General features: G+C 45.1%; 1 long non-coding RNA gene across 1 annotated transcript; it reads left to right on the top strand.

Moving 5' to 3' along the window:
- Positions 1–371: 371 nt before the first annotated feature.
- On the top strand, positions 372–27,368 carry LOC103693133 (uncharacterized). Its single transcript, XR_015627334.1, has 4 exons — positions 372–666; positions 22,584–22,634; positions 23,206–23,415; positions 27,222–27,368. It is a non-coding gene; the product is annotated as an uncharacterized LOC103693133 (long non-coding RNA).
- The last annotated feature ends 271 nt before the right edge of the window (positions 27,369–27,639 follow it).

Raw genomic sequence — 27,639 nt, forward strand, 5'->3', positions numbered from 1 at the left:
TCTCCAGGGCTCCCATCTCAATTTCTTCCCTCAGTTCCCTCAGTGTGGACTGTGACCTTGAGTAACTTGCTACTCCACCATATTGCTTTTGGCCTTAGAGTTTATTCCAGCAAACAAGAAGCAAACTAAAATCTTCACCAATTTTTTTCCCCTGGTCTGATAGTCTGGCGGTAGCTGAATTTAGAAGCTTAGGAACCAGTATTCTGAACGCAGTTTAGAACAGAATGTCTCTTAAGGTCCTAAGTTCACATGACTGATTTTCATGTGGGAAACCCTGCCCAGTGAAAGAGAATTGTATCTTAGGAGGCTGTTATCAAGTGCATCTGGAACACTGCCCAAGGATGAGGAGCTGGGAGTGGAAAAGCTTAGGTGATAGTTCTCAACCTTCCTAATGCCGCAGCCCTTTAAAACAGCTTCCCATGTTGTGCTGACCCCAACCAGAAAATTATTTTCATTGATACCTCATAACTGTAATTTTGCTATTGTTAAGAATCGTAATGTAAACATCTGTGTTTTCCTGCCGTCTTAGACAACCCCCGTGAAAGGATCATGAGGTCGAGATCCACAGGTTGAGGACCACTGGCTTGGAATCAGGCCTAGGATTGCACTCAAGGCAAGACCTCAGGAATTCAGATGGCCCTTCCAGTGCCAAGCTTCATGTTGGAGGTGAGGTTTTTGCTGAACCCTGGGCGATAGGAAAAGGGGCGAGTTGAGCTTTGATGAAAAAGTCTGCATCTCTGATGAAAAAGAATCCTTGGTTCTTGGCTTCCATTCTGGTCATTGCGTCTTTTAAGACAAGCTGGGATGCATCAAAACACTGGTTCTCGGCCTTTAACCCAGCATGGGTTCTGTGACTGGTGGCACCCACAGTGCAAAATCCTCTGGGGAACTTCTCTTCTCAGGTTGTGCCACAAAATAGCATGGAAATGAGACACTCAACTCCAGGCACAGTTGCTATGGTAATTTGCCCTTCCTTATTTGTTATAAAAATAATGTTGTGGGGGGGAGTATGTGTATATGTTCATTCATGTGCATGTGTGTGCAAGTCCACAGGCCCACACATGGCGGCCTATGTTGAAGCTGCTTATCTTTCTAAATTACTTTCCACCTTATTTTCTGAGTAAGGCTCTTACCAAACCTGGAGGTCACTCATTCGGTGAGGCTGACTGACCAGCAAGTCTCAGAGAACTGCCTGTCTCCACCTTCACAGATATTATATGGACTCTGGGGATCTGAACCCATGTTTTCACATTTCATGTTGAGGGCTTTATTCACTGAAACATCCCCCCAGTTCCCCAAGAAGAGTTGTTTTACAAACTCATAGTTGCAACCCATTGGTAAGAGACTTGATAGAAGTCTGAGGAATGGGGCATGTTTCGAAGGAGCAATTGGGATGTTGTAACAGATTTCAAGTATTTAGAGAGATTAGACATCCTATAAGAATCTGAGAACTATACGGCAAAACTGATGAGAGCAAGAAAGATACTTTGGAGATGATGTGCAAGGGTGATGAGCCCTCTTTAAGGGGGTGAATGTCCTATCCCCCGGGAGCTGATTTGGCAAAGGCTAGAAAGCCGGTTGTCATAGATGTCAGTAAGAAGACTCAAGCTGTTTGGGGGTGGTGGTGAAACAGCTGTGTTCTAGGCCCATTTGAAGGTCTGGGGAGAGAGCACCAGCTGCTCTTCCAGAGGACCCAGGTTTGGTTCCCAGCACCCACATAGTGGCCTACCACTCCAGTTCCAGGGGCTCTGATGGCTTCTTCTGGCCTCCATGGGGACCAAGCACGTGTGCGGCTTGTATACATACATGTAGGCCAATATTCAGACCCATCACTTTCGTTTAAATCTTAAAACCCATTTGAACTCTTAGTTTCTAAGGTTAACAGTCATTTCAACGAGTCACTGCTGGCACCTCACTAAATGCAGCAAATGCCAGATAGAATTTTAACGATCCGATTAATAACCAACAAATGAAACACTTTTGGTCTTTTTTTACTGTAGGAATTCCACTGTTCATTTTATGTTCAGAACTCCAAAGCAGAGAAGGTCCTGCCTCCGGAAGGGATTACAAAGCTGATTGTAGATTATTGGCTGTGCTTGAAAAGGAATCCTTGAAAAAGGAAGTTTCCAGAAGTTACTGCATTAGAACAAAGGAGTCCTTGACAATAAAGGGGAGTTAAGAATAAAGGAGTCCTTGGTATTTGTCAAGAGTTTATCTCCCCTCCCCCCACATCCCAGGCCTATGATAAATGATAAATTGTAAAAGTAAGTTTGTCATCTATTTACTGTCTAATGCTTTGGTATATCAAAGCCATGGGAATTGTAAAATTACCCATAGAAAGACTACAGGGGAAAGCAGCTCTGTTGTCCAAGGTTATCTCTCTCTGGGTGGTGCTTTCTCTTCATGTATGACTTTGTTCCTGTCGGGCCTGCCTACGTTTGTTTTAGGTGGTCTTTGGCTTTCAGATGTTTGCGAAAACAGTTTTCCTAACCTCAGAAGTTGAGATAGGCACCACAGCAAATATTTTTGATCGCATGGGTTTTTCTCTGCCGACCCAACAGAAGGCTGTCGTGTTTTTGTACAGCCAATTATTCTTCAGAGGTCTGTAAGATATTTAGATTTTGCGGTGGTAGAGTGAATTTGTGTCAAATATTAGGATTAAAATAGAAATAGGGCAGGTCACATGCACTGTGCTCTGGAGACTGATGGCCAAAGACTACTAAGGAATAATGATGAGTGGCATAGATAAGATAGAAAAGAAGGGGTCTTAAGAGGAAATGTCACCCCTCATGGGACTGCTGTCTTTTCTCATTGGGTTCCCAACACTAATCGGAGTGGCTACAACAGAAGAGTCACTCAACAAATACGTGGGGGAATGAATGGCTCCTACAAAAAGATAAGCCACACTAAGTTTCCATTATTTCACTTTCTGGGAGCATGCCTGTATGACTGATTGAATAGTCAAAATTTCAGTCATCACCCAGTTGTTAAATATTTAGGCTGCCAAGTCATTTATTTGACGGATGTTTGTCCCCTTGGAATTGACTGACTGCCTTGGCTCAGGGTAGACAAGGCATGAGTCATAAGTGTCTACTCTTGTCAGTCAATGGCTCCTTCTCATGCATAACCATGCTTGACTTATGTTGGTCCCATCAGGTACAAGCATAAATCACGACAGTCCAGTAATTGGTACTTCTACCTTTTCTGATTAGAATGATCTTCCTTTTTTCCCCTGATGGTTGGTGACACTGCACACTCAATGACTGAGTGTCACTGGCCAGAATGAAGTAGTTCCTTTTCCCAGGAAGACCTCAGAATAGGATGTGATACAGAATTGGCCTGAGGGCCTAACTGAGGTCAGCTAAGAGTGGATGTAGTTTCTAGAGCATGAATGGAGGAGAGTGGCTGTCCACTCGGAAAGGCTGGGCAAAGTTGGAATAAATGGGATGGACAGGCTCTATGGATGTCTTGGTGACTGCCTCCTGCCATTCCATAGGTTCCTGTCTTGTGTGGGGGCAAGGTTTCTACACAGCTGAGTAGGGTCCTCTCAACTACACAGTACAGGTGAGACTCCTTCCTCTTTCTAACAAAATTGCTATGGCATTGCCCTCTCATTGTTGGCTTGAAGAAGCTATGGGGTCATAAGCTCTATGCTTGTAAGGAAGCGACCCTGGGGACAAAGTGAGTGAGGGTAAAAGGGGTTATTCTGAGCTGAACTTTCAAATGAGAAGCCAGGCTTGGGCGATACCTTAGAGCTTCTATAAACACACGACAGCAGGAAAGTCAGGGCAGGGATCAGTAGGCAGGAACCTCGAGGCAGCAACTGACACAGAGCCAAGGAGGAGTGTTGCTTCCTGGCTTGTTCCTCTTGGTTCACTCTGATTCCTTATATAACCCAGGACCAGCGGCCCAGGAGTGGCAGCAATCACAGCAATTACTATGAAGAAAATGCACCACAGACTTGCCTACAGGAATATCTTATGGAGGCATTTTCTCAGTCAAGGTTTTTTTTTTTTTTCCCCAAATGACTCTCGCTTGTGTCATGTTGGCATAGAACTAACAAAATCAGTTGACCTTGGCAGTGACTGTCGACAATAGTCAGGCAAACTGTTCCTGAACTGACTCACAAAACTGAGAAAACATAGCTGTTTTGCTCTCTTAAATGATGTGTTTATGTATGTGCCTGTGCCTCTGTATGTGTATGTGCATGCATGTGCACATGTGAGTGCAGGTGCCTGCGGAGGTCTGGAAAAGGGCATCAGTTCTCCTGGAGATGGACTCAGCTGGCTTTGAGTCACCCAGTATGTATGCTGGGAAGTGAACTTGGATCTTCTGGAAGAGAGTAGGGCTCTTAACCACTGAGCCGTCTTTCTGGCCCCAGTGACTGTTGTTTAATCTGCCATTTGAGGGTCTTTGTTATAGACCATGTGTATGCTCTTACATAATCTTAACTGTGGCATTGGTGTTCTGATGCCCACCTAGGAATCAACTGGAAGGGACCTATAGCTTCTTCTATAATAACTTCCTTGGACTAGCACACCTACATACTGACTGCGACTTGTCCAAATCCCTTGCTGGCACATCCAAAGCAAGAAGAAAAAGCTGAAATAGAGTCAAGGTCTTATTGTCATGCCTAGTTGTTTGCATACTTCAATTATTGACTTAGATGTTCTTATTGAGAGGAAATAGAGACATGATTAAGCTCTGTCACATGGTCAAATCCTGGACTTGTCTCTTGTCTGTGCATAGGCACTGTTTTTGTTTTTTGTTTTTTTTTTTAAGATTTATTTATTTTATGTATGTGAGTACACTGTCGCTTTCTTCAGACACAGCACACGAGGGCATTGGATATCATTGCAGATGGTTGTGAGCCACTATGTGGTTGCTGGGATTTGAACTCAGTACCTCGGGAAGAGTAGTCAGTGCTCCTAACCACTGAGCCATCTCTCCAGCCCCCTCGTAGGCACTGTTTGATTAGTGCACTTCCTCCCCTCTATTATTCCCAGATCTTCTAGGTGAGTGATATAGACTTCCATGCCCACCAATGTTGGCTTAGTCACATAGTCTGCTTTGGTCAATGGAAATGACCCAGAGTTTGGAAATTATTTTTTGTTTTAAGTGTGTGTGTGTGTGTGTGTGTGTGTGTGTGTGTGTGTGTGTGTGTTACATCATCTGGCTGGCTAGCAAGCCCCCTGCCCCATGCCCAGATCTACCTCAGATCTACCTGTGTTTGCTCTCTAGGTCCTGAGGTCACAGGCTCCCTGCCTTTTGCTCTGGCCTTTATGTGGGTGTCAGGAATCAAACTCAGGTCATGATGATCACACAGCAAACACTGTAACACACCCAGCTATCTCTCTAGTGTAAGGGTTAGCAAATTTCTTTCTTCTCCCCACTCCCTTCACCGCCTTGGTTTTCTTTTGAGACATAGTCTCCGATAGCCCAGGCTGTCCTTGATATCCTTGTGTAACCAATTTTGACCTTGAACTCTGATCACCCTGCCTCTACCTCCTGAGGGATTACAGGAATACACTGCTATGCTTGGAATTGCTGGGATCAAGTCCATGACCTCAGCCATACTAGGTGAGCACTTTATCCACTGAGCTACATTCCCAGCCCAAGTCTGACAAATTTCTGCTCCTGCCTGATGCGATCGTGAAAGCACCCGAGGAATCTGTTTCCTTTCATCCTGAAGCATGGGATGAGAAGTATTTGGAGCACACCTGCATTTGACCAACTGCCTGGAGTCAATGTAGTCCCAGTCAGTAAAGATAAATGAATGAGAAGTGTTTCCATGCATGTTTGAGATATGGAGATTGTTATGCAGTTAGTGCAGTGATAGCTAATGAATTAAAAAATCCCAAGCCATCCCAAATCATCTGTCTCTATGATATAAATGAATCCAGCAATCACTTTACCCTTTACCCCAGAAATGAAAATGAAAATGAATGAATGAATGAATGGTTTTTCCCTCCAGCAGCAGTGTGTGTGGTTAGAGTTCCTTAGTTTCTTTCCGTTGAATATTATTATTTGGCATTCTCTCAGGTATATTAGTCGTTTTTCTATTGCTATGATAAACAACATGACTATATAAGAAGGAATTTATTTTTGCCTATGGTACCAGAGGGACAAAAGTCTATCATATTAGGAGGAATGCCAGCAAGCAGCAGGAACTGGAAGCTGAGAGCTCACATTTAAGCCTCAAGCATGAAGCAGAGAAAGCAAATGGGAAGTAGGTGAGGCATTGTACTCTCAAAGGCCACCGCTAGTGCCATACCTTTCACCACATAAACCTCCCCAAACAGCATCACCAACTGAGGACCAAGTGTTCAGATGCTTGCGACCATGGGGAGTAGCCCTCATTTAAACCACCACAACAGGGCTGTGTCTTTGAGAGGAGAAGGCCACACTGCTCTAAGTTAGAAGACAGATAATGTTAACTTGGTGTAAGAAATCCTGCATTCAGGAGAGGATTCCATCTGCGAAATGATGCCTTCTGGACATAGTGTGGCCATCAAACTCATGAACTCACTGCAACCATGGTTACCTGCATGGGATCCAAGCAACAGCATCCCAACAGGCAGAACTAACTGGAATCTCCTGTAAGCCCCGCCCTCTCTTTCAAAGCACCACTTCATCCATTCTCTGAAACCAGTTGTTTATTATTTCGAGGCTCTCTTCTCATTTCCCTGGCCTTCTGCATCCCCAGGAGATTCTGGGCAGCATCCATTTGAGATGGTGCCCTCAAAAATCTAAGATGAATTAGGTGTATTGTGTAGAGGTCACTGACTAGAACGTCTGTAGAAAAGGTACTGTGAAACCTGGAGAAGCAAGGTCCTCACTTTTAGTCTGACGGTAAATCAAGGTCTTGCCTATGTAAACCTCATAGACTCTTCAGCAAACTCAAGAGCCATTCCCTACCAAATCATCAGAAGGTTAAGAGTTTGGGGTTACCTGCCCTGCTTAAGTGGAAACGGGTTATTTGTATTCTGTGAATGAACAATTCAGATCTGACACGGAGTGACTTCTACTTTGTGTGCATTGACCTTAGTCTTGGTGCGAGGTTCATGCATGTGTGTAAATGCAGACGAACACTCAAAAGAAATCCATGCAAAGCCCCTGCTTGTTCTTCATCTCAGTAGGGACCCAGACACAGGAGCAGCCCTGGGCTCACTGACTGGCCGGCCAGCCTAACCACTGAGTTACAGATTCAGTGAGAGACTCTCCAAAAAAAGTAATGTAGAGAGAGAGGAAGACCAAGATGTCACCCTCTGACATCTACATAGATATGCACACCCCTACACACACACACACACACACACACACACACACACACACACACACACCACACCCGCATGCACACAAAAACACACAACACATAGGAAACAGTGTCTCCTCAGACCCCAGTAACTAGTGATACCCCCTCCTATCGCTGCACTTTCTGGGGGATGAATAGGTTTTTCTGATTTTATGACTTAGAACGGAAGGATAGGGTGCATTAAGGTGAACACATAAACCATGTGAAACACCTTTCAAAAACATTCCATGTGTTCAGTCCCTTGTCACTGTGATAAGATACTTGGCAAAGCCAACATTAGGAAGTGAACTCATGGAAAAGTAATGTCTGCAGTGACATCCATAACCAGTGAACAGCAGGAGTTAGCTGATCACATGACATCCACAGCCCGTGAACAGAGAAATGAACGTTGTGTTCAGCACCTCTTCCCATTTTCATCGAGTCCAGACCCCTTCTGTGGTGTTTGAATGAGAATGACTCCTATAGCCAAGTATTTGAATGCTTTGTTTTCCGTTAGTGGACCTGTTTTGGAAGGATTGGGAGGCTTGCCTTGGCCTTGTTAGAGACTGGGTGTTGGCTTTGAAGTTTCAAAAGTCTGCACCGTTTCCAGTTAGTTATCCCTCTGTCTCCCCACCCCCGCCTCTCTCTCTCTCTCTCTCTCTCTCTCTCTCTCTCTCTCTCTCTCTCTCTCTCTCCCTCTCTCTCTGCCTCATGGTTGTCTATTCATGTAAGCTCTCAGCTACTGTCCAGGTGTTATGCTTGCTTGCCTGCTGACATTCTCTCTGCCATATGCTCATGGACTCTAACCCTCTGAAATTAAATTAAATTTCCTAAATTCAATGCTTTTTTTTTTTTCTGTCTTAGCCATGATGTTTGTCACGGCGAAAGAAAAGTAACTGCAACACCAACCCATGGGATGACCTCATGCATTTAGGGTGGGCCTTCCCCTTCCATTAACTCCCTCAAACACACCCGGAGGTTTGTTTCCGTAGAGAATCTAAATCCAATCACGTAGATAATGAAGTTTAACCATCCTGGTCCCGAAATGCATTTCAGTTTTGTGGTGGGATTTCCCCTGTTCCCTCAGTGTTTCAGCTTCACATGACAGTTCATGTTTCCTGGTACTCTGATAACTGCCTCTCTCAGTGACTCAGTTGCCTTGAATGAGTTGCACGGATGGTCGGTTTTAAGTCAGCTTGCCACAATTAGAAGCACCAGAGTAGGAAGCCTCATGTGAGGAATCTGTGCGGGAGGGCCCACTCCAAGTGTGGGCAGCACCTTCTGGTAGCAGCCCAAATAAAGTGTGGCAGGGCAGAAGGGAGACTAGCTCCTTTTGCAGGCTTGGCCTTCCGTTCTGTTCTGTTCGGGGCTGAGTTGACGCACCATGACGCAGCAGCTGCCGATTCCTTCAGGGACAGGGCCAGCATTCCCAGGCTTCCTTCACTGACTGAAGTTAGTGGCTCTCCAGCAACTCTCTAGGTTCTAGGTGCCTGATTGGGACTTCTGAGGCACCTAACCTCATGGACTGAACAGCTCCTGGGTTCTCAACTGCTACTACTATTTTGAAATAAACTGATTTAATAAATTCTCTCCCCTCACTCCCTCCCTCCTCCCTCCCCCTCCCCCTTTCTGTCACACACACACACACACACACACACACACACACACACATACACAAACACACACACCCCTCACGCCTCCCCCACCATGTCCCATCAGTTCTGTTCTAGAATCCCGTGTGGATTCTCGGGGCTTCATCTCCATCACTGGGAGCTAGATCTGTTTTCAGATGTAATTGGCAAAGCAGTTCCAGGCTGGGTGACATCAAATGGAGGAGCCATGGAGATGACTGCCTTGAAAAATGGTTTTGGTGGAAGCATGAGATTAGCATTTTAATTAAGGTCTTCACATCCGCTAATGATCTCATTTGCTTCTATAAACAGATGACAACAGTGAGAAAATATCTTAAACTTTTCATCTCTTTTCCTTGTTTCTCTTCTCTCTCTCTCTCTCTCTCTCTCTCTCTCTCTCTCTCTCTCTCTCTCTCTCCTTTTTGGCATATTGGCGGGTTTGGGTAAACATAGGATGGCTATCACGGAACTCAAGGATTTGATGCCTTATGTTTGGCCAGCAGTCTTAAAGCTCCTTTTCCTAGGCTAGTCCCCTCTTGTTTGCTCACTCTTTCTCATCTATAAAACAGGGAACTGTGACCAGAGGGCTGGTTATAATGTTTCTTGATAAACCTTCGTCAAGCAATGTGCTGTTGCGAGTAATGGGCTCCATTCATTATTAGCCCAGTTGATTTTCATTTACACTTGGCTCTAACAATTAGCTTGAGGAGGTGTGAAGGTGATGGAGGGGCTGGGACGCCCAGAGGTCAGCCTCGGCTAGCTGTGATAAATGAACCATTATTATCAGCAGTGAAAGTTGTTCTTTACGCCTGTCAGCAGCAAACAAAGGGACAACATATCTCACATAAATTCACTTTTCAGAGCTGGCTCTGCTGTAGGATAGAGGTTTCCCTTCTAGGTCCTACAGGCAGATGACAGGAAGGTACAGAGACCACATGAGTGGAGGGGTTGTCATGGTGGATGAAGGGAAATTGGGGGGTTCCGTTGGGTAACTCTGGAATGCTCACTCATTTTGGTATAAATCTATAATCTGCCTTAGTGGGTGATGGAGGTCCTGCCTGGGCTTAAGGATTAGGGAGTAAAACAGTGTTCACACAGGGTCTATAGAGGTCTGGAGAGAGTACACTATGGACTGACACATGGTTTAGAATATTGCTTCATCATGGAACATTTCTATATCCAATGAGGAGATCATTCAGCTTCCTCAGCTTCTTCTCTGCACCCATTTTATACGACAAGACAGACTTAAAATCCAGGAAGGTGCATTGCTGCCCACAGAAAGAATGGGTGCTATGGTGGTTTGAACAGGTATGGCTCCACAGACTCAAGTGTTTGACTGCATGGGTGTGTACCATAGGGTACAGTGGCACTAATAGAAGGTGTGGCCTTGTTGGAGGAAGTATATCTGTCATGGTGGGGGTGAGCTTTGAGGTCCCTATGCTCAAGCCACACCCAGTGTGGCACAGGTATTTTTCTGCTGCCCGTGGATCAAGATGTAAAACCAGTGCCAGGCCTGCCTGGATGCTGCCATGCTTCCTGCTATAATGACAATGGACTTAACTTCTAAACTGTAAGCCAGCCCCAATTCAATTCCTTTATTGCCATGGTTATGGTGTGTGTTCACAGCACTAACACCCAAACTAAGACAGGTCCCTAGGTACCCTGGGCTCGGTGGAGGTGAATGACCTGTATCTGAAGCCACTTTCTGACTCAGCTATGCTAGACCCAGCTACTCAGTGTGTACGCTCAGAGGCGAAGCAGTCAGACGAGAGAGGTGGTGACTGACCATCAGTGTCCATGTGCCAGCGGCTCTGTGACAACTTGTCTCTGGTGTGTCAGTGTTGGGGAAACCATGATGGAGTGGACATTTGTGTTACCTTACAGTCTCTGTAGCGAAGTCTTGATAGCTCCGTGGGCCTGTGTTTGCAGATGGGGCAGCGAGGAGGCAGTTAAGGTTAAAGGAGGTCACAGACTGGGAAGTCTGATACCGGAGGATTACTGTTCTCATAGGAAGAGACAGGACGTCATACATTCTCTTCCCCCAGGGTGTGACCTCCCAAAAGGCATTGTTGAACCCTCTCCACATTTGCTGGCTTGTTAGTCCTGGAAATCTGTGATGAATGATCTCGATTGGATTTTGGATCATTATGGAAGTGAATCTCTGGGCATGTCTGTGAGGGTTTCCATAGATTAGGTTAAGTAAATGGAAGATTGACTTTCAATGCGATGTCACCACTTCATGCATTTGACCGTGCCTCTTGTTCCTGTCACTATATCTTCTCCACAAGGATGTTCTGCACCTTCAGATTGTGAACCCAGTAAAGTTTGCCTTCCTTGTTGCCTGTGTCATATGTCTTGTTACATAATGAGACATGTCACAAATGCAAACCCTAACCTCAAGACCATGTGACATTGGTATATACCATGTTACATTGGTTATTAGCTGTAAAGGATAATCATACTACAATCCACAGATCCAGAGAGCCTAAGTAGCAAGGAGGATTTAAGGGGGTTGGGGGAGGGGGATGCAAAGATTTCCCTGGGAAGGGAAAATAAAATAGGTTTTGAGGGTGAATTGTGGATGGGTGGGGACAAGAACAGGAGGGATCAGGTGTGAGGGTGATAGAGGGAGTACTGGTAGAGGACATTTTGGGGGCCATGTAGAAACCCAGTGCAGTGGGAACTCCCTGGAATCTATGAGGGTGACCCAGGGAAGACTCCAAGTAAAGGGGGATATAGAGCCTGAATTGGCCATTTTCTGAAATCATGCAAGGCTTCCAGTAGAGGGAGTGGGACACAAGTACAACCACAAAACTTTCAAGATGTGCTAAGGTAAAGGTGGTGTAGAACTTGTGGGAGTGGCCAACAGATAACTGGTCCAAGTTGAGACCCTTGCTATAAGAGGGAGCCCTTGCCTGGTACCACCTGGAGGACCAGAACGGCTTTATCCAGCCACTGATGGAAACGGATGCAGAGACCAATAGCCACACAATTAGACTGAACCTGTAGAATCCTGAAGGGGAGGAAGGATTGTAGGACCAGAGGGGTCAAGGACACTACAAGAACATGAGTGGAAAAACCAACTCACCTGGGCTTATAGGGGCACATGGAGATTAAACTGACAATCAGGGAGCCTGTCTGGGTCTGAGCTAGGTTCTCTGCATCTATGCTATGGTTGTATAGCTTGGTGTTCTTGTGGGATTCCTATCAGTGGGGACAAGGGCTTTCTCTGTCTCTTTTACCTGCTTTTGAGACCCCTTTCCTCCTACCAGATTGCCTTGCTCAGCCTTGAGATGAGGGTCTGTGCCCAGTCGTATTGTAGCTTGTTATTCAAGTTTGGTTGATATCCTTGGGAGGCCTGCCCTTTTCTTAAGGGAAACAGGAGGAGGAAGAGTGGTTCTGGGAGAGGGGAGGGGTAGAGTCCTAGAGGAGAGAAGGAGGAACAACTCTGATGAGGATGTCCTATATGAGAGAAGAAGAAAGAGAAACGATAAAGACCCATGTGACACATATTCTGCTCAGTCTGGTGTTTTCTAAGACATCCTGACTGGATCTGAATGGGAACTCAGGGTCCCGCTGGGGCGTGAGTAGGACTTGACTCTGAACTTGGTTTTATGATGGCTGTGCTGAGACACCAGGGAGTCACAATGAGGAACTTTCAGCCCTGAGCCTGTGTCAGACACACTGCAGAGTCATTCCTGACTCTCTGCTCCCTGGGTTACTGCCTGACTTCAACCTTTTTCCACCCACCGTCCTCCTATCTCCTGAGATAGTTTTACATGATCCTTAACAAACAGGCACACAAAACAGTTAACAAACGAGTCAAACATTTGCTAGTGATAAAATCACAAAGAAACTTATTTTAAAATAGTTCTTTGGTAGACAAATCCTTTTGCCATCTTGAGGATGAAAGTGCTTGGTTCTCATGACAATTAGATCTTGGCTGGTTGTTTAATCCAGCAGGATGTAGCATCTCTTCAACAGTAACAATGTTTTATCAAACCAACTTGACAACCCAAGAAGCTGCTTTAGAAAGCAAACACTGTAACAATGCTGTCCAACTATCGGCTAATGCGGGCTCAGTCTGATGCACACACTTTGCCAGCACTCTGTAGGCAAAGGCAGGTGAATTTTTCCAGTTTCAGGCCAGACAGGTGTGTACAGTGCTATCTTGTCCAAACAACCAAAAATTGTTCAAATTTGATACTTCTGTGTGAAGGATGGACAGTAGGACCGTATGAAATGCTACTTGTTACACATTTGATTTGATTTTAACTTCTGATTACTGCACATTCAAAAACCTTTACTGTTGCCAAGAGTTTCACGGGCACCAGATTTAGCTACACAGGTACCCCAGGAGGGTCTTGATGCACAGATCCACAGTTTAAAAAGAACTTTCTGTCCCGGGAGAGGGGTTATTCTATGGCATCAATGTATTCCCTGAACTCTCTGAGCTGGTCCATTGTAAAATAAGTTCATATAGTGTTGTCATGACACTACACACACACACACACACACACACACACACACACACACACACACACACACACACACGTAGATAAAAAGTAAAGCAACTCACATTTGCTAACAACGACCATCAAGTGGAAGTAGGAGAAAGCCCGAAGGAGGAACCATGGGAAAAAGGAGGATCAGCTACAAACATGTGATCAGGTGATGAATGTTCTCCAGAAAATCTGCTGACACACAGAGGAAGACTGTGACAGAACACGTTCACGAAATATTAAAAACGACAAGAAGGGGGAAAAATATCAAACTTGGTCTGGGGAGGTGCTGCAGTGGGTCATGCAAATCTAAGGTCCTGACTTCAAATCTCCAGCACACACATAACCTGCTGGGAGCAGGTTGAAGCAAAAAGAAAAAAAAAAGATTTTTTTTTTTTTGGAAGCTGGGGACAGAACCCAGGGCCTTGAGCTTGCTAGGCAAGCGCTCTACCACTGAGCTAAATCCCCAGCCCCGAAAGATTTATTTATTATGAATTTTTGCATGATTTTATTTTAGCACTTTATGAGTATTATTATTGGTCATAGAACATTTGGCATTGTAAACTGTATACAAAGGCATTTAGTGTTCCTTGGGTTACATACTCGATCTTTATAAAGATGCTAGTGAACATTTCCCTCCGATGCCAAATCTGTGAACATTAAATGATCTTGACAGACTCTTATCTTTGGTCATTAGCCCATTCCTTAAGACATCCGGTCTCAGAAAAGATGCTTCTTTATCTCTTGTCTGGTTTCCGTCAGAGAATGTCGGCGCCGGTCCACTAACATCCTTTCAGGTCACTTGTGAGCTACTCCTTATCGGGTATTCAACATGTGTAAGAAAACGTCACTTATATGTCCCAATTTCTTTCTATGCCCCTTCCTCCTCCTCCCCCATCTTCCTCTTCTCTTTCCCTCCTCTTCCTCTCTTCTTCTTCCGCCTTTCCCTCTTCTGGGGCCCAATGACATGCCCTAGGGATTAAACCAGGACCCCTTGTATGCTTTTGGCTTTACCACTAAGCCACGCACACAGCTAGCCGCCGCCATTTAGCTTCTAACATACATATTTCAAAAGCCACAAGAGCATCATGGGAGTCGCACGTCACTTCATAATAAGTCTGGGGATAAGAATAATACTGGGTTGCATTTGAATACTGTAAAAAACAGAAGGCCCAACAGTCTCCTGCCAAATACTTATTTTAGACTCTGAGATTGTGTGAAAATAACATGGAGCAATGCTCAGAAGGGAATTGGGGACAGGAAGGGTTGAGAATGTACTACTACAGCAAATTTTCTCCATAGCCAAAAAAAAAAAAAAAAAAAAAAGGAATATCCTGGCAGTCTTTGAACACCTCAAGGCATCCAGGAAGTGTTTTTTTGCAAAGGGCTCAGAAGTTGATTTGTTTGATAAAAATCGAGATCGAGGTACAGGGAATAATGAGGTCAGACAGTGTGTGCTAATTAGAAGTTGAACGAACAGGGCAACAGACGTGAGTTTTTATTAATTTTCATGGGAAATCACTATGCAAGAAGAAAGCTTTTCTCGCTCAGCTGTTTTCATCCGAGTTCTGCCTCAAATGCTCTATCAAGGAGCAGGAGTTTTGTACAGTTTGACGCACCCAGCCTGAACATGCGTGAGCTATCGGCAGATCATTTAGTCCTTGTTGGGGAGATGGGTCCCCACGTGAAGAGGAGTTAAAGGAGCAAAGTCTGTCCCCAAAGAACCAAGGAACCGAATAGAAGGAAATTATCTGCCAGCGCCTCCCTCTCTATCTACCTGTCTTCAAACCTCTTGAAATCAAATTCATTAAAGTGTGGCAAGAGAGTCAGAGATACCGGGTGGCTCAGAACCCCAGAAACACATGGCTTTCATTCTTCTTCCTGATTATTCAGTCTGCTTCAGATGAGAAAATATTGATGGTAGATATGTTAATTCTAACAGTGCACTCGCAGAAGGGATTGTGTCTTGCCCACAGCGCCTTTTAAAATTCCTTAGCTCAGAGCCTTTTCCTTGGCATTGAGATAAAATAGTCCATTGTGATTTTACCATTCAGAAAATCCCCAGAATAGCAGGAAAGACTGCAAACGAGAAAATGTAAAGAAAAAAAATAGTCAATTGTGACTGTCATTACAGCGACTTCTTAAAACCCATCAGTACATTCGCCCTCACATCTTGTAGGGAACTAGCAAAGAAGAGAAATCCAAGGCAGAACCCCCTGTGGAACTGGGACATCCCCAAATGGTCTGCATCTAATTGGTGTCTTCTTGGGGCTCTTTTTTTTTTCTTCCTCCTGTGGAAGCACTTGATTGATATTAGCTGCCAGGGAGCTGGTGTCAGCCATCACAGAACTACTTAGCTATCAGGATTGAAATGGCTGCATTTCAAGTGGGCACACTCCAGTCAACTATGTGAGTCACACAGCACATTTGAATCCTCGTAGATCTTAACACCTCCGGAGATTCACTTCCTGGGCTGTTAACTACATCTATTACCCCACTACTCACGTCCTTGCTGCTCAGTGGCTGATGCCTGCTAATTGCTCCAGGTGAGCTTTCTTGCCTCTGCAAGACGGTCTTTCCAGCACATTGAAGAGGGGACAGTTATATATTTTCTTTCTTTGTTTCTTTCTTTGTTTCTTCCTTCCTTCCTTCCTTCCTTCCTTCCTTCCTTCCTTCCTTCCTTTTCCTTCCTTACTTTTCCTTCCTTCCTTCCTATTCCTATCTATCTATCTATCTATCTATCTATCTATCTATCTATCATCTATCTATATCATTTTTAGACAAAGTCTCATGCACTCTAGGATGGCCTCATGCACATCTGTAACTGAGGATGGCCTAATCTCTCAAATGCGGGGATCCCAGGCAACTGTTGTTATCTCCAGGAGTTTTCTTTTATGTGGTGCTGAGGCTCGAACTAAGAGCTTCATGCATGCAAGACAAATGAGCTACCTCTCCAGCCCCAAATCTTACACTATCACATGTGACTCACAGTAAAACACTTTTGAGCTTCAAGGTCCCCCGGGGATGGAAGGCACGTATACATAAATAAATGCATGGTGACAATTTTTTTAAAGAACACCTATACAATGCAGATGTTTCCAAGAAGTATGTGTAAAATGTTTCGTCTTGTTTTATTTAAACATCCAATCCTATCTTTTTCTCACTCCAAGAGGAATTGAAGGAAGTTATCTAGCCCCTAAGGGCTTTTCATTAGAGAGCAAAGGATGCACTTTCTCAAGTAGCTGAAGTCTGCGCTTCCTATAATCTCACCCTGGTTACTCAACACTAAAAACTAGATCTGCCTCCCTCCGCCAGGAATTTCTTCTGTTACTTCTTAAAAGGTTCACTGCAATATATTTATCTATCCCAAAGCAATGACTTTAGATGTAGGTAATTTCTGTGATAACATATGGGAAGAGGGACTCCTCAGTGAAGGACTTAAAGAGTTCCCTCCATCAGATGGCCATGTCTGCAGGGCATTTTCTTGAAGCTAATTGATGTAGGGAGACCCGGCCCACTGTGGGCAGTGTCATTCCCTAGGCAAGTGTGCTTGAGCTGTTCAAGAAAGCTAGATGAACGTGATCCTGGGAACACACCAGTAAGCATCCTTCATCCTTGGTCTCTGGAAGGGATGGAGGTGGGACTCACTGAGTGTTACAGAGCAAGTGAACAGGATGAACCAAGTTTTTCATGTTTAGCTTCTTCCTTCCATACACACTGCTTCTTCTCTATGAGCTGCTTGTCTTTCAGCCCCAGCGAGGCTGCCCAGGACTCACTCAGGGGGTCCCCATGTCAGCACCTCCCAACCCCATTCCGCCTGCCTCCCAGGATGCTCTTGGCCAGTTCCTGCCCTGAGTTCTTCCTGTCCTGCTTCCCTCAGGGATAGACTATAACCTACAAGCTGAAATAAACCCTTTCTTCCCAAGCTGCTTTTATCACAGCAAGAGAAATGATTTAGATGTGGACTGTTCCTCTTGCCTTGTAAATTTCCCAGTACCAATCTGCAGCCAAGACTAACTCCCTCTCCTGTCCCCAGCCCCATGGAAGTGTTCAGCTACTTTCTAGCATGAGCATTTTTCTTTTTCTAGTTATTTAATGTGCTTATTCTTTTACATATATGTGTATATGTAATAAACTTTGATCCTATTTCCCACATTATCCTCTCTTATCTCCTTCCCTCTCCCATGAATCCCATCTTCTTCTCAATTTTCTGGGTCTTAAAAATGAGGCGTGGTCCGCGTGCCGCTCCTTGCTCCATTGCACAGTGCTTTCGAGATTCACGTAGGGCGTAGCAAGCAACAGAGTTGAACATGCTTTTATAAGATTACAGAACATGCTTTATGATTTTATGATTTTTAGAGTTATGTGTGTGTGTGTGTGTGTGTGTGTGTGAGAGAGAGAGAGAGAGAGAGAGAGAGAGAGAGAGAGAGAGAGAGAGTTGGCCAGAAGAGGGTGTTGGACTCCCTGGAGCTGGAGTTGTAGGTGACTGTGAATCATCTGACATGGGTGCTGGGAACTGAACTTGGAACAACTGGGAGAGCAGCAAGCGCTGTTATTAGCTGAGTCATCTCCCCAGCACTGGCTGTGACTGTAGTTTTAAAAACATTTCAGCTGTGTTTTATTACCTGAAGTGTGGTCACCTTGGTGTGCTTGAAAACAAGTAACTGTCGGACGAGATACTCTGTAAGTTTCCATTACAATGTTAGTGCTATTCAGTTTAACTATTACCTGATCTCCTACCTGTAGACCTGTCAGTTTCAGGGATAGGTGTTAGGAAATTGCCTGTTACATTAGGGGACTTTTCTGCTTTTACTACAATTCGCCATTTTTGAAACTATGTTGTAAGGTGCATACATGTATTTTACCATTACGTAATGTCCTTCTCATTTTGGTAATTTTCTTTCTTGGAAGTTGATTTTGTCTGACATTATTGTAATTAATGTAGCAGCATCTTTAATGTGTTTTGATCATATCCACCTCCCCCTAAATACTCCCAGATTCACTCACCACCTTCCTGCTCTTTCTAACTTCGTGTCTCTCTCATTTTGAGTCACCCACAGACTCAAATTCGTGCTGCTCATTGGCATCAATTGTCAATTGCTTTTCAAAGGTTGGGCCTCAAGAGCCCCTCCTCCCTCCATGATAGAATATCAGCTGTCTTGATCTTGTGCAGGCAACTATGGCTGCTGTGAATTCTTGAGTACAGCTGTCCTGTCGTGTCTTGAACACCCCCCCCCGCCCCCCGGGAGCTGTGATAGTCTTTCTGCCGAGTTTTCTGTGATGGTCCCTGAACCTTGGGACCTGAACAATTCATAGGTACTTATTCCCTTCATATTGAAGAGTTATGAGTTCCTGCTGCAACAACTTTTGATTGATGTTGACATGACATCCCACTGTTATTGCAGTCCTCAGCGTCCATAACTGGTGTGGTGGCACATCCCTGTGATCAAAGTACTCTGCAGGCAGAGGCAGAAGGATCGGGAGGTCGAGAGCGTCCTCAGCTACACAATGACTTTGAGGCCGGTCTCAGCTACAGGAGAGCCTGTCTTGAAAATAAATAATAAACAACAGTAGACAATGAGGCTTTGTGGACAACATTATTACAGAAACCATAGGCCATGGTCAACTAACATCTCACCTCTGTTGGAACAAAGCTTGATGTTAGTGAGGTAAGAGTCCCTGGGAGGCTATGAGAACTGATAGGTGCTATGACTGCAGGCAGACATGTTTTGTGAATCTCTGTGGAGTGGATACTGCATGGTGGGTCCATGCTTCAGTAGCCCTCCAAGTGAAGGGTGGATGTCCCCTGTCGAAACCTTGAACCAGACACGGACGCCACTGATGCCAAAACCGTATTAGCCCCACCTGGGGTGGAGGCAAGCTCTTCTTGGCCCTGAGCCTCTGCTTTCTTTTCTTTGCGAGGAGGGGGATCATGATGAGTGTCCTTTCATGGTAATTGTAAGGACTAAATGGACTTCTGAATGTGCAATTGCTTGTTGATGATTCTAGCAGCAGTTATAGCCTCTGTTTATTAGCTCAGGCGTAATGAGTGGCTGGAGAGCTGGTCTGTGTCAAACATACTCAGGTCAGACAGTGTTCTAGAGATTCCGGTGTAGTGAGAGAAGATGTGCAAAGCTGGCGTGTCCTTTACTTTTGCCTTTGTGATAAAGACAATGACGAGAGGCACCACATGGAGGACAGGGCTTGTCTGCCTTACAGGTCACAGTCCAATTACTGAGAGAAGTCAAGGCAGGCAACTGGGGACAGGAACTCAAGAAACCATGAAGGGACACTTCTTACTGGCTTATACACTGTACCTTACTCCTCCTTTCTTATACAACCCAGGACCACCTGCCTAGGGGTGGCACCACTCACCCCTAGTGGTGGGCCAGGCCATCTTACATCCTTAATTTAAAAAAAAGAAGGTCCCAGAGACTTGTCTACAGGATAGTCTTATGGAGGAATTTTCTCAACTGAAGTTCCCTCTTTCTAGATAACCCTAGCTTGTGCGAAGTAGACAGAACCCTTAAGCAGCATAAAGAGTTTACTTGGGCTTATGGTTCAGAGGGAGAGCCCATAATGTCAGGGATGGCACTGCAGCAGAGGACTAGAGCAGGAAGCTGGGAGACCACATCTCATACAGAAACCAGAGAAAGCTACCTTGAAGTGGAGTAAGACTATAAACTCTTAAAGCAAGTCCCAAGAGATGGACTTTCTTCAGCAAGGCTGCACCTTCTAAAGTTTCCATAACCTCCCCAAACAGTGCTGTCAAGTATTTAAATGAACGAGCCTATGGGAGACATTTCTCATAGAGGAGAGCTTCAGTTCGACTCGTGTGCAAAACATTTAAATGCCCAAGCCCTGAGCCATGGGAACTCCTGTGGGGAGAGGTTGAAATGGTACCCAAGTAACGAGATAAAATACAGTGACAAACACTGAAGTGACTGTTGCAGAAGGTGGTTATGCGAGCAAAACAACCACCATCTTTGTTCTATCGGCTGTGAATACATCAGCAAGCATCAATCATAGCCGAGCCTTCAGACTGCTGATAGTCCCTCCTGGAAGGAGACTCACTGGATTCTCTCCTGAGTATCCATCTGCTCTTCTTGGCCACTTGTCCACGACTATGTTCTAATTGCACACGGCCTCTGGGAGCAGGGAGGCTCAGGGAGGGAACAGTTACCTGAGGGAAGCCATTATTTGTGTGGGGTGGAGACTTCCCAGGGTGTCTGCTTTAGGTTATCATACTCCTGGCAGCAACCCCTCACCCATGCTTTCTAACCAAAGCCTAAGAAGCCCATCGGTTCCCAGAGTGGACGTTAGTGGAAACTTTGGTTTAACATTGGAACCTTAGGAAAGGGGAGTGGACCTTATTTATGTCTCCTCAGGTAAATAATTCTCACGACAGTGAACCCCAGAAGGGCTGCCTAATGTTTATCTGTCAGAGCCCCTAATCTTACATTTTTGTCAATGATACAAACTTTGGCACACCTTGGAAGAGGGGGGCGGGTCTCAGTTGAGGGATTGCTTTCATCAGATTGGCCTCTTGGTGTATGCCTGGGACATTTTCTTAATTGCTGATGGAGGCCAAGCCCTCTCTATAGGTAGGGCCATTCCTAGGCAGGTGGGTCTGGGATGTTTAGGAAAGGAATCTGAGAAAGCCATAGGGAGCAAGCCTGTAAGCAGAATTGCTCCATGGTTTGTTTCTGCCTCTGCTCCTACTTGACTTCTTGCCCTGCCCTTACACATCGGGATATGGGAGCTGAACAAAGCTTTTCCTTCTTAAGTGGTTCTGGTCATGGTGTGGACATGCGACAGAAACCAAGCTAGGATGGGTGTACTGATACCATCCTTTAATCGAGCATGTACATTCTACCTGGTCCTTTACATACAAGTGAATCTTCACAGCCAACCAAGGAATTCTGTGTTGGTGTCTCCATAAGGATTTGTCTGTGAGGTAACAGACTTGAGAGTCAGGGAAACATCATGGGGTCCATGGAAGAGTTGGGGTACTGTAAATGGTTAGAAGTAGATGGACTAATCAAGTGGGTTTCTGGGATCAAACAAGTTTGTGGCGGCTTTTGAGAGAAGGCAAGAACGTATGGGATGGTCTTTGCTGGAGGATTAAGTGAGGAAAAGGAAGCATCAGGTGCCCTCTAGGTCCCTAGAGCCTCCCACTCCCTGCCTTGTTCTTTGTGGTCCCTTCCAAAGGTTGAGCTAGCTGGGCCACCAGCTTGCATGAACTGAATTTGTAGTTCTCCATTGTGTTTCTCTTTGTAGATATTCTGGAAGCTTCAGTACGGGGCTCTCAGTTCTGCCTGTATGCCACCAAGTTAGTTGAAGGCAAGACCTATGATGACCTCGGGCCTGGCCCAGCCCCATCCCCTTTTTGACCACTGTGAATGTAGAATGGTGCTGACCTCTGAGGACCTTGCCTTGTGGAGTATATTGGGTCGCAATAGCCCCACAGGCAGGCATGCCTCTTCTGGTGCTGCCCTGCATCTTGGGACACCAAGGCAGGAGCCACAGGATCCCATGGAAATAGAAGGCGAGGGAAGGCCTGTAAGTGAATTTTGCAAATAACAAGACTGCTCTTGACCCTCAAACTTCGATTTTATAAGCAAGTGTAGGAATCTATGCAACAGATTTTACATTTTCCCTCCTTGCTAATTGGATCTGACACCATGGATTCTTTCCATTGAAAAGCCAGCTCATCTTTTCCCTCAAGACACATGCGCATACACACACACACACATACACACACACACACACACACACACACACACACACACACACACTTAAATCTTAATGTTTGCTTGTGTGCCTGCATGAGTTTTTGTTCACCACATGCATACAGGGGCTCACAGGCATCAGAAGAGAGTGCCATATTCCTTGGAACTGGACTTACTGGTGGTGGTTATGAGCCTCCGAGTGTGAGCGCTGGGAACAGAAGCCGTGTGCTCTGCAAAGGCAGTGAGCACTGGAGAGATGGCTGAGCCATCTTGCTACTCTAAGATTCTGAGCTGTGTTTATTGAGGTGGGTAAAGCTCTTTCCCTTACACTAGATGCCCTTGATATTTCTCTTTCTGACACCAGCTGGGTGTTACAAGGCTCCATTCTGACATCTATACATGACCCAACCATTTGTCGTTTCAGACTCACAGGGCTGCCCCCATCTCAGATACCAGCTGAAACTGGAGTACACAGGTACACTAGACATTTGAGAGTTCTCAGGACTATCTCCTCCTTGGTTTGCTGGTTCCCTACAGAAACTCAGAACTTGGGAAGGAACCTTAATTACTAGTGCTGGTTTATGATAAAGGTACGAGTCACTGGCAGTAGAGCTCAATGGTGGAGTGCTTACTTAGCACACACAAGCTCTGGGTTTAATTCCCAGCACTGTACCCGGAATATAGCTCAGCAATAGTGGTGATTCATGGCAGGATTGGGGAAGAGCTCCCATGCCCTGTGTAGACAGACTTTAAACTCTGAAACTCCCTGATCACCAGCTTTTATAATTCAGTCAACAACCTCTCCCTTCCCAGAGGACAGAGGGACTGAAACTTCTCCACCTCCAGTGCCACACTGGCTCTTTATAGTGACAAATCTCCAGAAGGAATCTAGGGAGTCAGCTCATGAGAGTGGAGTCAGGTAGAGTTGGGGAGCTAGAACGAAATGTATTCCCGTCACTCGGGAAATTCTGAAGGGTTTTGGAGCTCCGTGCCAAGAACTGTGGACATGGATGAAATTTTAAATACTGCCACACTGTGCTTTCCAGGAAAGTTTACATTGGGTTCCTGTGGTTTTCCTGGTTTGTATCCTCTGTTGAATGCTGTCTGCTCCCACCATCGGTGCTCTGACCATTGACACTTCATGGATTCCAGTTTCTGGCTTCAAATATCTGCTGAGCTGGGAAACCAGACACCTTCCTTATTTGGATTGTGGATGAATGAATGAATGAATGAATGAAGCATAAAGAGAACGGAAGGTAAGCCCAGTGTTTATCTTGTCAACAGAGCCAACTTCAGAGAACTTGAGAGCACCCAGTTTAGCTATCCACAGCTGAATGAGAGTGCTCAGATATTTTATAGATAACAGTGGTTGAAGACCAAGCTGAAAATTGGTGTTATTTCCTGCCTGCCTTTCTCCCTCACCCCTCTTGCTTTTAGCAGCATCTCACTTAGCCCAGGCTTTCCTCAAATTTGCTTCTGTAGTCAAAACTGACCTTGAACTTTTACCCTCCTGCTTCTACCTCCCAAATGCTGGGGTTACACGTGGTTTATGCTGTGCTAAGGGTAGAGCCTAAGCTTCCTACTTGCTAGGCAAGCCCGCTATCCACTGAGCTGTATCACCAGCCAGACATTTCTGTTTGAAATGTCCTAGTTTGCTTGTTTGTGTGATTTGAAACAAGATCTCCCTCGACGTGCTTTTCAGCCTGGCCTGGAACTCCATCTTCAGTTTAGGCTGGCTTTGAACTCGTGTCTCTTTTTTGTCTCAACCTCCCAAGAGCTGGGTTCATAGGTATATGCCACTATTTCTGACTTCCAGAATTGGAAATGTCTCCTAACCTGGCATGTGAATACAAAAATAGCCCTGGATTTTATCCATTTACCGTCAGGCCAATATCATCATAAGCTAAGGAAATATGATTCTTACTTTTACATATTTCTTTTTGTGGTTAGAACTCTCAAGATTTTTAAGATTATTCTTCCAATCCCCACCATTAACATCACTGTCTTGTGAGGAATCAAACATCTTTCCCTGTGAACTGATGACCGTAGAAAGAGTGTGGTTATTTTGCAATTGTGCCTGAGCTTATAAATGTCGTGGTCCTGCTTTGCTAGTTGGTATCATTGTCCTTGGCTTCTGTGACCTCTGGGTTATTATGAATGCTCAGGAGAGAGAGCATTATATCCCCCTCTTCCCTGAATGAGATGCAGGATTCCCAGGTTGAGCTGAGAGAGTCACTTCTAGTCAGTAGTACTAATAGGATGTGCATTTGAAGGAGGCTGGAGGGATCTGTTACAGATGGGAGGCACATGAACAAACTTTTACTTCCACAACTTGCTTTGTTATGGTTGCTCTTTTACTTCTCTGTCTGTGCCTTAAGTCTGGGAGCTCTTTACTATCTCCCTTGTCTGGTGTGTTGGGTTTATTTTTTTCTTCTAGGAAGACAGCAAGGTCAGGCAGAATCATAGGTGCCTCTGGTGTCCTGTCTGTGTGGGTCCCAAGTATTTTGCTTTCCTTTCTGTACTGTCAGATCAGAGTGGGAACAAACTGTCAAAATCCCACTCTTCTGAGGAAGGACTCGTCAATGAGGGCGAGCCTGGTCACTCACTGTTCTCGGAGCCTTCTCTCAGGCACACGGTGGCTGGGCACAGTGGCAGCTCTTCCCGAGCAGTGGTGAGCAGATAGGAGCTCAGCATCCCCTACTTTGAAGATGTGGTCAGTGACAGGGTCAGCTCTAGCACAGACTCCTGTCAAACATGAAAGGCCACTCCCTGCTCCTGCCCTCATCACAAAGGGCTACAGATGCAGAGGATGCGTGCTCAGGACTGGTCTGCATCTTGGTTTATCTTCTTTTTACTTCTTCTTCATTCTAATTCCATGTGTGTGTGTGTGTGTGTTATAATATATAATGTATACATATATTGTATTATTAGTATGTGTGTATGTGCACACAAGTATGCATGCCATACTCACATGTGGAGGTCAGATCACAGCTTGTGAGAGTTGCTTCTCTTTGTCTACCATGTGGAGCTTGGGGTTTAAACTCATGCCATCAGGCTTGGTGACAAGAGCCCCACCTGCCAAACCATCTCACCAGCCCAGTGCTAAGTCGTGATGAGCTCTGCACTTCCCGTAGCTCTAGCATGAGCACGAGACCCAAATAGAAGATAAGAAACGCTCAGCCTGCGCCCCCCACGCGAGTTAAAATATACATCTTCCTTTGTTTAATGAGGGAAAAAAAGCTTTATACATAGCCCAAGGTGGCCTTGAACTTGACCATCTTCCTTCCTAAACTTCCAGAGCACTGGATTATAGGCATGTGCCAGTATGCCTGGCTTGCTCCTGCATTTAAAACAGTTAAGATCAATAGAAACAAAATACGGCTAATGTCAATTTAAAACATAGGTGATTTTAGTTTAACAAAAGCTATTAGAAAATACTTAATGGTATCCTTTCAAGTTTATCTCTATTTATAAAGAACATTTTTTCCAATTAACATACGTGGGTTTAATTCATTGAACCTGTCAGCAGAGGTTAGGGATAATTTATCCTCCTCTTCTCTCTCAATGCAGAGGTTTGCACACGCAAGCATTAGTTTAAGAAGTTTATGACTTGGAGAAGATAGATAAGGCAATCTGGGCAGTGTGCCAGGCACAGGCTCCCAGGAATGTGCTGGGAGCCAAGTGTGAAACAGATTCTGCATGGGGATGGCACCATGGTAGAGGTGACCCAAACTCCAGGCCACTTAAAGATATGCACAGGCAGCTTGTGGTTTTAGAGCTGTTCATGACCATGAGAGGATCTAGAACTCCTGGTTTGGTTTTCTCTAGGGCTCACAGAAAGCAGAGAATTAGAGTCTAACCTTGCCCCATAGAACCTCTGTCCATACCATGATGTCTGTGACACCTCTCCAAGCCAAAGTTCCAGTTGTCGTTGACAGGTTAAAATGTGAAAGGAGGTGGGCATAAACATGATCACAGTAAACTGTGTACATGTGTCAAATTCATTAAAAAATTAAAATGAGAAACAAGAGACTGGAAAGATGGCTTAGCAGTTAACAGCACTAGCTGGTCTTCCGGGGGGCCCAGGTTTAACTCTCAACATCCCCGTGGTAGCTCACAACCATCTGTAACTCCATTTCCAAGGCATCTGATACCCCCTTCTGGGTCTGGTTGACACCAAGCATGCCCAAACCTAAGCAAAACACCTACACATATACTTCTGCTAAGTGAGGTAAGAGGTAGGAGAGATGGCTCAATTCATAAAGTGCTCATCATTTAAGCACAAGGACCCAAGTTCAAGCCCCAGCAACCATGTAAAAGCCAGACACACTGCTGGGGAGGCAGAGTCAGGCAGAGCCTTGGATCTCATTGGCCAAGTTGGTCTGGTCTAATTAGTGAACTCCAAGTTCAGTGAAAGACTCCATTTCAACTAGTAAGACAGAGAGTGATTGAGGAAGACATTTGACAAAGATCTCTGGCCTCCTCGTAGGTATACACATGTGCACATGCACACAAGAACTCATATACATAATTCACGAGCAAATTGAGGTAAGACACAAAAAGACCGTAGACAACACTAATACAGAGATACTCGAGTTCGTTTGTACAGTAAGTGTCTATCACATGGCACACACGGTGATAGGCTCTGTTGGAAACTTGGGGATAAAATTCATTTATGGAGGACATACACTAGACTGGAGATTTAAAAAAAAATGAAGCAGGCAAATTGAGCAAAACAATCCTTCATTTTCACTGTTTGCTAATTCCCTTACTTTCAAAGGCAGAGTCACAGAGATCAGCAACTCCAGCCAACCCTGGGTCAAGTTTATGTTTGTTTAAGCGCCGCAGGCTGCATCTTGATTTTTCAGCCATTTAATAGAGCATCCATCAAAGGGTTTCTGCAAAAACATCCAGACGAGCCAGGAAAGTTGCCTCTCTCTCTCTCTCTCTCTCTCTCTCTCTCTCTCTCTCTCTCTCCCTCTCTCTTTCTCTCTCTCTCGCTTCACCCTCTGAATTTTGAGAACTTCATGGTGCCCTTCTTAACATGTCATTTCTTTTTCAGATCCAAATCCCTCTGAGTATCTACCAGATGGATCCGAAGAATTGCTTCGGAGGGAGAGTAGAGGGGTTTACCCAACCGTATGAAAATGACTGTTTCAAGTTGGCTCACACTAGCACTGAATAAACACATATTGATATTACAGAACAAAATAATATATGGACGCATTGCTCATTTGTGCTCCGATGGCCACCCCAATCCTATCCATCACGCGGGGAGTGACAATACAATTACATCCCAGTGCTAATAGAGTGGAAGGGCGAAGCTGCCTGACCTCGGCATCGGGGTCGATTCCAATGTTTGATGTCTCATTGAATTAGTATCACAGTGTGAAAGACAAATCTCAGACTAATGGGAATGAGCCCGGACATGCAATACTGCTGATTGGGCTGACATAATTAGAATAATATTCAGCACAGAG

The sequence above is a fragment of the Rattus norvegicus genome, chromosome 8 (assembly GCF_021556685.1).
Source record: "Rattus norvegicus strain SHRSP/BbbUtx chromosome 8, alternate assembly SHRSP_T2T, whole genome shotgun sequence".
Classification (NCBI taxonomy): Eukaryota; Metazoa; Chordata; class Mammalia; order Rodentia; family Muridae; genus Rattus; species Rattus norvegicus.